This window comes from Epinephelus moara, chromosome 14 (assembly GCF_006386435.1).
Source record: "Epinephelus moara isolate mb chromosome 14, YSFRI_EMoa_1.0, whole genome shotgun sequence".
NCBI classification, from domain to species: domain Eukaryota; kingdom Metazoa; phylum Chordata; class Actinopteri; order Perciformes; family Serranidae; genus Epinephelus; species Epinephelus moara.
In genome coordinates this window covers 28092393-28101729 of record NC_065519.1, presented here as the reverse complement: position 1 = coordinate 28101729, position 9337 = coordinate 28092393, and positions in this window count along the sequence as shown.

The window sequence follows — 9337 nt, the reverse complement described above, 5'->3', positions numbered from 1 at the left end:
GAGTAATAACATCTACACTTTAAATAGGCTTAGCAAAAACCACAGCTGCAAGCACTCAACGTTCAACCTTGTCCATACAGCAAAATGGCCAGATCTGTTTGAGAGTGAGTTTTGCAAGCTCAATAAACACAGCAGATAGGGACTCCTTTATCACTCTCTCAGAAAGTAATACAAAATGTGCAGCTTCAGTTTTCAAGTCATGTAAACATTTGTGATTGGCCTGTGTGGGTCCCTCTTTGTATAGTTTTTACTGCCATCAAAGAGTGCTGACACTTTAACTGACAGTTTTAAATACATTAAGTGTGGGCAGTTTGTATTAGTTTTGCTCGGTTTGAATAGTTTTCATGAGGACAATGTGTGCTGAAGGCTCTTTTCTGTATCTGTTCCTCTTGACAGCAGTTTCACTTTTCCTTCTTTACATTTCTTTTGACTGTATTTAATGTGATCCTACACAAAATAATTGGGCTGGTGTCACTGAGCATGGAAATTTAACTAGGAGGAAGCCTTAGGCCCACATATGTGCAGATATTTTTAAAAACAGTTTAAAAAAAAAATCCGTCCACATGTCACAAAGGTAGTAAAGTGCGTAGGCTAATGTTACCATGTTCAAAACACCCACTGGAGATCTCATCACTGTTGATTCCTGTTCAGTGTGAGAATGATGGAGCTCTCTCAAGGATGCGAGTGATGCTCTGGACATGCCAAGTTTTCCCTCCACTCCTCATAGACAACAATCTCACTTTGGAAAGTGTCCCACCATCTGTTGGTTCAAAAAGGTCTGATCCCAAACTATCATTTCTGGCGGACTTTAAACTACGGACACTGAGCTTCAGCAAAAACATTGGGTGCAGCGGAGGGCTCGTTCATCCGCAAAGTGGTGTAGCAGTACTAAGTTTAAGTGTAAAATAGTCATTAGCAAACCGCTAGTCTGCCATTGTTAGTGTTTCTGGCACATGTTAATTACTCAAAGAAGCAATGGTCATGAGTGGATCGAGGAAATTCCGTCATCATTTCTTTAATACTCCATTTTAAGACTCCGGAAATATCTGCATACTTGACTTATTTAAGACATGTCTTGATGTGTTGCTCCACTCACACAGGTGCTCTCAGTTACTCTGATTACACCTCGGGGTAAGGATGCGTGGAACTATGCTGGGAATTGTGTGAGACCACCGTAATAAGAAAAGTGGTGGTTGAAAGTCGTCTCAGGCCAACAAGTGCAACCAAAGTAAAAAGGGAGAGAAGGAGATGTGAGCCAAGCACAGACTGTACAGGCTCTCGCAGTCCTGAGAGGAGGTCTTATCAGAGTAAAAACTCCTCTGTGAGTTGACCATGGATGCGTTAGGCCTTTATGGCTTATTTTGCTGTTGACTGTGGAACCGTAAGTGAGATTTATTTCAAACACCTGTGTTAATCCTCATTAGTAAGAATATGTATTAGATATGCAGCCTAATATGTACCACGGTGTTTAAAAGACCATCATTTGGTGAAATTTGGGGACTAAAAATAGAATAGTAGAAGCATTTAAAAAACATGAGGCCAGCAAATTACACTGAACAAAAATATAAACGCAACACTTTTGTTTTTGCTCCCATTTTTCATGAGCTGAACTCAAAGGTCTAAAACATTTTCTATATACACAAAAGACCATTTCCCACAAATATTGTTCACAAATCTGTCTAAATCTGTGTTAGTGAGCACTTCTCCTTTGCCGAGATAATCCATCCCACCTCACAGGTGTGGCATATCAAGATGCTGATTAGACAGCATGATTATTGCACAGGTGTGCCTTAGGTTGGCCACAATAAAAGGCCACTCTAAAATGTTCAGTTTTATCACAGAGCACAATGCCACAGATGTTGCAAGTTTTGAGGGAGCGTGCAAATGGCATGCTGACTGCAGAAATGTCCACCAGAGCTGTTACCCGTGAATTGAATGTTCACTTCTCTACCATAAGCCGTCTCCAAAGGCGTTTCAGACAATTTGGCAGTACATCCAACCGGCCTCACAACTGCAGACCACGTGTAACCACACCAGCCCAGGACCTCCACATCCAGAATGTTCACCTCAAAGATCGTCTGAGACCAGCCACCCGGACAGCTGCTGCAACAATCGGTTTGCATAACCAAAGATTTTCTGTCAGAAACCGTCTCAGGGAAGCTCATCTGCATGCTCATCGTCCTCATCAGGGTCTCGACCTGACTGCAGTTCGTCGTCGTAACCGACTTGAGTGGGCAAATGCTCACATTCGATGGCGTCTGGCACGTTGGAGAGGTGTTCTCTTCACAGGTGAATCCCGGTTTTCACTGTTCAGGGCAGATGGCAGACAGCGTGTGTGGCGTCGTGTGGGTGAGCGGTTTGCTGATGTCAACGTTGTGGATCGAGTGGCCCATGGTGGCGGTGGGGGTATGGTATGGACAGGCGTATGTTATGGACAACAAACACAGGTGCATTTTATTGATGGCATTTTGAATGCACAGAGACACAGGTGCATTTTATTGATGGCATTTTGAATGCACAGAGATACCGTGACGAGATCCTGAGGTCCATTGTTGTGCCATTCATCCACGACCATCACCTCATGTTGCAGCATGATAATGCACGGCCCCATGTTGCAAGGATCTGTACACAATTCCTGGAAGCTGAAAACATCCCAGTTCTTGCATGGCCAGCATACTCACCGGACATGTCACCCATTGAGCATGTTTGGGATGCTCTGGATCAGTGTATACGACAGCGTGTTCCAGTTCCTGCCAATATCCAGCAACTTCACACAGCCACTGAAGAGGAGTGGACCAACATTCCACAGGCCACAATCAACAACCTCATCAACTCTATGCGAAGGAGATGTGTTGCACTGCGTGAGACAAATGGTGGTCACACCAGATACTGACTGGTTTTCTGACCCCGCAGACCCCCCCAATAAAGCAAAACTGCACATTTAAGAGTGGCCTTTTATTGTGGCCAGCCTAAGGCACACCTGTGCAATAATCATGCTGTCAATCAGCATCTTGATATGCCACACCTGTGAGGTGGGATGGATTATCTCGGCAAAGGAGAAGTGCTCACTAACACAGATTTAGACAGATTTGTGAACAATATTTGTAGGAAATGGTCTTTTGTGTATATAGAAAATGTTTTAGACCTTTGAGTTCAGCTCATGAAAAATGGGAGCAAAAACAAAAGTGTTTATATTTTTGTTCAGTGCATATTCATGTGCAGCTTTACCTGGAGTCACGTTTTTTTTTTTGTTTTTTTTTAAGATATTTTTTTAGGGCATTTTTTGCCTTTAAAGGAGCTATATGTAAGAAATCTAAAGCAAATAGTCATAAAATCATCCTAATATGTCACAGAGACTAAGGAATAATGTTCATATAACATACTGATCTCACCGACAACAATAGTACAGCCAGAATATTTCAGCAATGTCCAGCAACCTCGAATCTGTAGGGGAGGGGGGGGGTGGACAGGACTCGCGGTAGTATTTTGAATTTGAGTGCAGTAACCGTTTTGGCCACATTCTTACATACAGCGCCTTTAATGGACAGGACAGTTAAGTGTGAACGGCGGAGAGAGAGGGGATGACATGCAGCAAAGGGCCACAGGCTGGACTTGAACCCGGGCCGCTGGGGCGCCTGCTCTACCACTAAGCTACCGACACCCCATACCTGGAGTCACATGTTTGACTTTTTTTTTGGGGGGGGGGGGGGTCTTCAGAGAGTGGACGAAAGAGGAAATATTAACGTGATGTGACCAATGTGACCAGGGTGTGTGCAAAGGCTTGGACTTGGACTGAGTTCATGTCCTGTCTCAAAGTGGAAGTTTTTGATATTTGTACATTTTACCAACAACCATTCAATGGCTGAATTTTTTAAATTTAAATTGGCATGACAAGAGTTAGATAAAAGAAATGGCCACTTTAAAATGAAAATACAGACAGTTCTTCCTTACCCTCATGCCAACAAGAAGTCCAGTGTAGTTTTTTAATCCACAAAACTCGTTCGGGCTATCGGAGGATAACAGCTAGCCGGAATAACAGCTACACTTGAAGTGCATGGAACCCACATTTTTAAAATGTAATAAAACTTCGCTAATGCATTTAAAAAATGACGGCTCGTCGTAACCCAAGTGCCCTGAAGCCGGGGCATGCAAAATTGACTTGAGAAGTAATTTACTTCACTTTTATAGCATCATTTCTCACCATGCAGGCGTGCTGTGTTTACACGGCAACTCGTGCGAGACTCGAGAACGTTCAGAGACGTTCTTGTTCTTGAGTTTTGCGAGTTGCAGGCTAATTGACCACAGTGAGAAATTATGCTATAAAAGTGGAATAAATGACGTCTTTTCAAGTAAATTTTGCATGCCGCGGCTTCAGGGCACTTGGATTACGATGGACGAGCCGTTCTGACTTTTTGAAATGCATTAGTGGAGTTTTATTACATTTTCAAAATGATTTTGGACGTAGGTTCTGTGCACTTCAAGTGTATGGAAAAATCCAGCTAGCTGTTATCCTCCGATACACTGAACGAGTTTTGTGGATTAAAAAACTACACAGGACTTCTTGTCGGCATGAGGGTCAGTAAGTACTGTCTGTATTTTCATTCTAAAGTGGTCATTTCCTTTAAACTCTAATTAGTTACTGCTGTTAAGTACTGTAGGCTTGTGCGTAAATGAAAAGTGCAGGAACAGCTTCCTCGTGACAACTTGACCACCACCAAAATTAGACCACAGTACTGACAGCAGATGCAATGCAACACTTGACGTTCTCGCCTTATCACTCCACCAACTTAAACACCACAGGCAATGTGCACGTAGTTATGTGGTTCCGCAAAAATACGCTCATTTATAACCACTGCATACCCACAAAACAAGGCCTGAAAGACGTGTACGCCACTTCCCAAAGGTTGCGATCTATAGAAACAAACTTGACGAGAGAATGTGCACACCTGTATGGAAACTCTGACCTGTGCGTATGAACATTTCGGAGTAAGAAAAAATGGCAGCACAGATGGTGAGGTGATGAACTGAAACCAGACTAAGTGTAAAAGGCATTACCATATGTTTAATGATGTCTGTCACACATTTAATTTGGCCTCATATCACGTTACTTATAGATCCACTTTATCATAGACATTCAGTATCAGTGTTATTCATGCCAGTGAGCCATAACTTTCCCATAAGCACCTTTCAGTTGGAAAAATTTAGCTAGCTGAAATCTCACATCGAATTCCACAAATGATTTCATCAGCCCTGTCTCATCATCACATTCACACCCTGACACTTGTGATCAACCGTGGTCTGACGCTACCTTATCTAACACAACTATCTGACGCTACCTTATCCAACACAACTACTGTATCTTCATACTACATTTAGAGCCGACCAATCAGATGTTCCTAAATGTTCCCAGAAGCAGGCCCAGCATCAGCAGCAACCGTGACTTTGCAGTGTCTGCCCCCAAGCTGTGGAGCAGCTTACCTATACAAATAAAAAGTGCTCCACAAATGATTTCATCAGCCCTGTCTCATCATCACATTCACACCCTGACACTTGTGATCAACCGCGGTCTGACGCTACCTTATCTAACACAACGGTCTGACACTACCTTATCTAACACAACTACTGTATCTTCATACTACATTTAGAGCCGACCAATCAGATGTTCCTAAATGTTCCCAGAAGCAGGCCCAGCATCAGCAGCAACCGTGACTTTGCAGTGTCTGCCCCCAAGCTGTGGAGCAGCTTACCTATACAAATAAAAAGTGCTCCGACATTAGAAACCTCTAAGTCGCTACTGAAGACTCACCTCTTTTCACTGGCATATGATTGATCTGAGCCTGACAACTTAAATCGATTCCATCCGCTGTTGTGCCTCATTGTCTGTCGTGTTCCACTTTGCTCCATTATGTGTATTTTCTCTCCTTATTGTTGTTTGCGTCTGTATCTGTTTTTATATTTTATACCTGGCCAGCACTTTGGTCAACTGCAGTTGTTTTTAAATGTGCTCTACAAATACTGTTTGACTTGACTTGGCTATTGAAATGCACACATCATTTAGCATTAAATAACGGAGCATTAATAGTTTTCAATATCTTTTAATACTGTAGATACATATCACTAAGTGCGACTTTAATTTTGATATTTTTAGGTGAAAAGTCACTGCAGTGAGGAGCACAGAGCACACCGGAGACACCACGTTGGCTGCACACACACTCTGCCTTCTCCAGTCACTTTACCACCACCTACACATATGGATTGTTTAAATTAGCAAGGTCTGGAAATGAAGCCAGTGACAGCTCTTGCACATTTATTAAACTCCATCTAATTATTAGTTTAAATCATAATGCAGGCCAAGATCACCATAAGAAATTTGAATAAAGAAAAACATAAATTGTGTTCACTGTCAAACTTCCATTTTTGAATGCTATCCCAGGCAGGGTCCTGCACTGGGTCCGGTAAAAAACGCAAAAACAGCTGATTTGCGGGTGTTTTTAAAAAAAAAAAACAAATTCCCGGGTTCGGATCTGGGTGGAAAAAATAACATGCGGTTCGGATCGCGGATTTTAGATAAACACATCAGTCATTAGTTCGGTAAACTACAGATAACTATCTTGGGCATTATTTACTCTCTGAGGATCGCTTCCGCTATTTCGCAATGGTCATTGGTTCAGCTGTGTACACGCGTTTCACCATCTAATAACACAATTGTGATTGGACGAGAGAATCAACATGGCTGCCACCATCTAACAAGCGCCGCTTCCAAACAGTAAATAATTATTTAGGTATTTGAGAAATAAGTGGATAAAACGTACAACTATCACTTTATAATGTTTCTGAAGTGTTTCCCTGATGGATTGCTTCTCTCCTCGATGGATTCTAAAAACACGTGACGGCTCGTAACTGCTGAACGTCGCTCTGGGCAGAAAGTAAGTCTATTATTACACGTGTAAAGTTCCTTTACATAGATTAAAGGTTTAAAAGCATTAAACGTAACAAATGAGTGCTTTTACACTCGTATGGGAGAAGAACACAGAGGGTTGATGATGGAGCTGTCAGGTCAGGTTTTTATTGTGAGAGCTGCTTCATTCAGGTCGTTGTTTACTCAATGGCACCTTAACTGTGGCGATATGCTGTTCAATATTCAGCCAATATGACCCAAAATGATTACTTTAAATCCAGGTTACGGGTCGGGCTGCGGGTCGTGTTTCAACGGGTCGGACCGGGTTGCGGTACTAATTGGCCTGATGCGCGGGTTTGCGGTTCGGATGCGGGTTTGTACGTCCCCGGGTCGGGGCGGATCTTGAAAACTGGACCCATGCAGGACTCTGATCCTAGGGTTGGGGACACCTCTGATTAGCAGATTAGCACACTGATTAGGGTCATTTAGGCACGGTGTGAAGAAGTCAGTCTGATTACTTTAGACATATAAATGAAGCGGTGACACACCCTCAAGCTTCACCTTGAAGACCAATTGACCTATGGCTAAGCCCCGCCCTCAAACGCGATGAGCCATTCACAGTGCGTATAGCCATTCTCATACACTTGGACATTCTCTGCCTGGACGTCCATTGAAATGCATTACAGGAAGTCAGTTTTGTTCGGTTTTATGAGCTTTTTCTGAGATTTGAAGTTTAAAAGTGGTCAAATGGTGTGCATGGGGTACATGCAACTCCGACACAAGGTATCCTGAGAGGCTGGGCGACAGGGTGTATTTTTTACCCTTTCCTAAACCACATCTCAACCGAGAAAAGTGTCTCCTTTGGATAAAGTTGTGCGGTAACGTTAGACCACAACATAAACTCAACGTGAATAAGATTAACAAGGATGTCTACATCTGTTTTAAGGTAAGTCAACATCGTGTTTGAGGCAACATATTGTCACTTTGCTGGAAAGAAATATAAAGTTATCTTTAACATCTCTAGCTAACATTAGCTAAAGTTAGCCTAACGTTAGCTCCTAGCTGCATTGTTCATCATGTCACCTTGTTTGCTGGGAGTTCATTAGCCTATTTTGTTCTAGTTTTTGTACTTTGGTGATCGTACATCATTGTTAGCTGTTGTCCAAAGGGCTCTAGTTAAGCTAACGTTAACTTCTGTAGCTTAGCTTCATTAACTTATCTGTAATCGCAGAGATAACAAAGGTTGGCAAACGTTATGATGAATGATTCAATGTAAATACTGTAGCACCAAACTAACGAAGAGGCACTCTTGGTAAAGATGGTAAAAAGGCCGTTATCCTTTTCTCATATTCTGAGCCAAAAACCTTAACTTAAGTGGCACTTTAACTTGTTGTCTTTGATGGTGACAGCAACAAGATGCAGTTCACAAGCGTACACTGTGAACTGTAAATTTTGGCTTGTAATTTAAGCTTTCCATCGTCCTTCTCAACAATAAAATGATGAATATATCCCTCCAATGTGTAGTTTAGGCCCTTTTGGTTACTTCTCAATGACATCTGATCGTTGTGTCTCCAAAAATCATCAATTGCCTCCTGCGAAATGCAGTGTACTGTGACACCTGCCATAGCGCCGGTCACTGAATGTTAATAGTTTGTCCGAGTGAGTGGAGGGGGGCATGGCTTAGCCATAGGTCAATTGATCAACAGGCTCATTTCTATGCATCAACATTCATAAAGGGTTTGCGCTGACCATTTATGGTTGAGTGTATGTGTGTAGAGGGCAATTATATTTCAGTTAGATCTGCAAGTGAACAATTCCAAGCTAATTTAGGATTTATAAAAGGAAATATTGCACTAGCAGGTGTATGCATGGTTTTATAAATCATAATGCTCTTTTGGCGCACATCATTTTTGGCTTTTGTCCGCACGTTCACTTTTAGTATGGATCCTATGCACTGGTTTATAAATGAGACCCCGGGACCTTTTAAACCATAAAATACATCAAATTACCATTAATTAGATTTTTTTTTTTTTTAACTCAGTACATACAATAAGTGAGGAATTACATGTCATCCTACACAATCTGAACAATACTGTCATTGACATGAGCAGATATGGAATAACATAACATTCAGCCAATACATTCAACACTTTGCAAGTATGACAAACATAGTGACATTAATTTTTCACACACGCACGCACGCACGCACGCACACACACACACACACACACACACACAAAAAGTATTATACTTGAATATGAATAAAATTCTCAAGGGAAACAGTCAGCTAAGCACTTAGAGAGAAGGTATACACCGCGTTCCAAATTATTATGCAAATGATATTTTTCTCTGATTTTTCTAAATAGTCGATGCAAATGACAGTCAGCATAATTTTCAAGTCATCAGCTGTTAAAGTTTAATTCAAATGTTATTGAACAA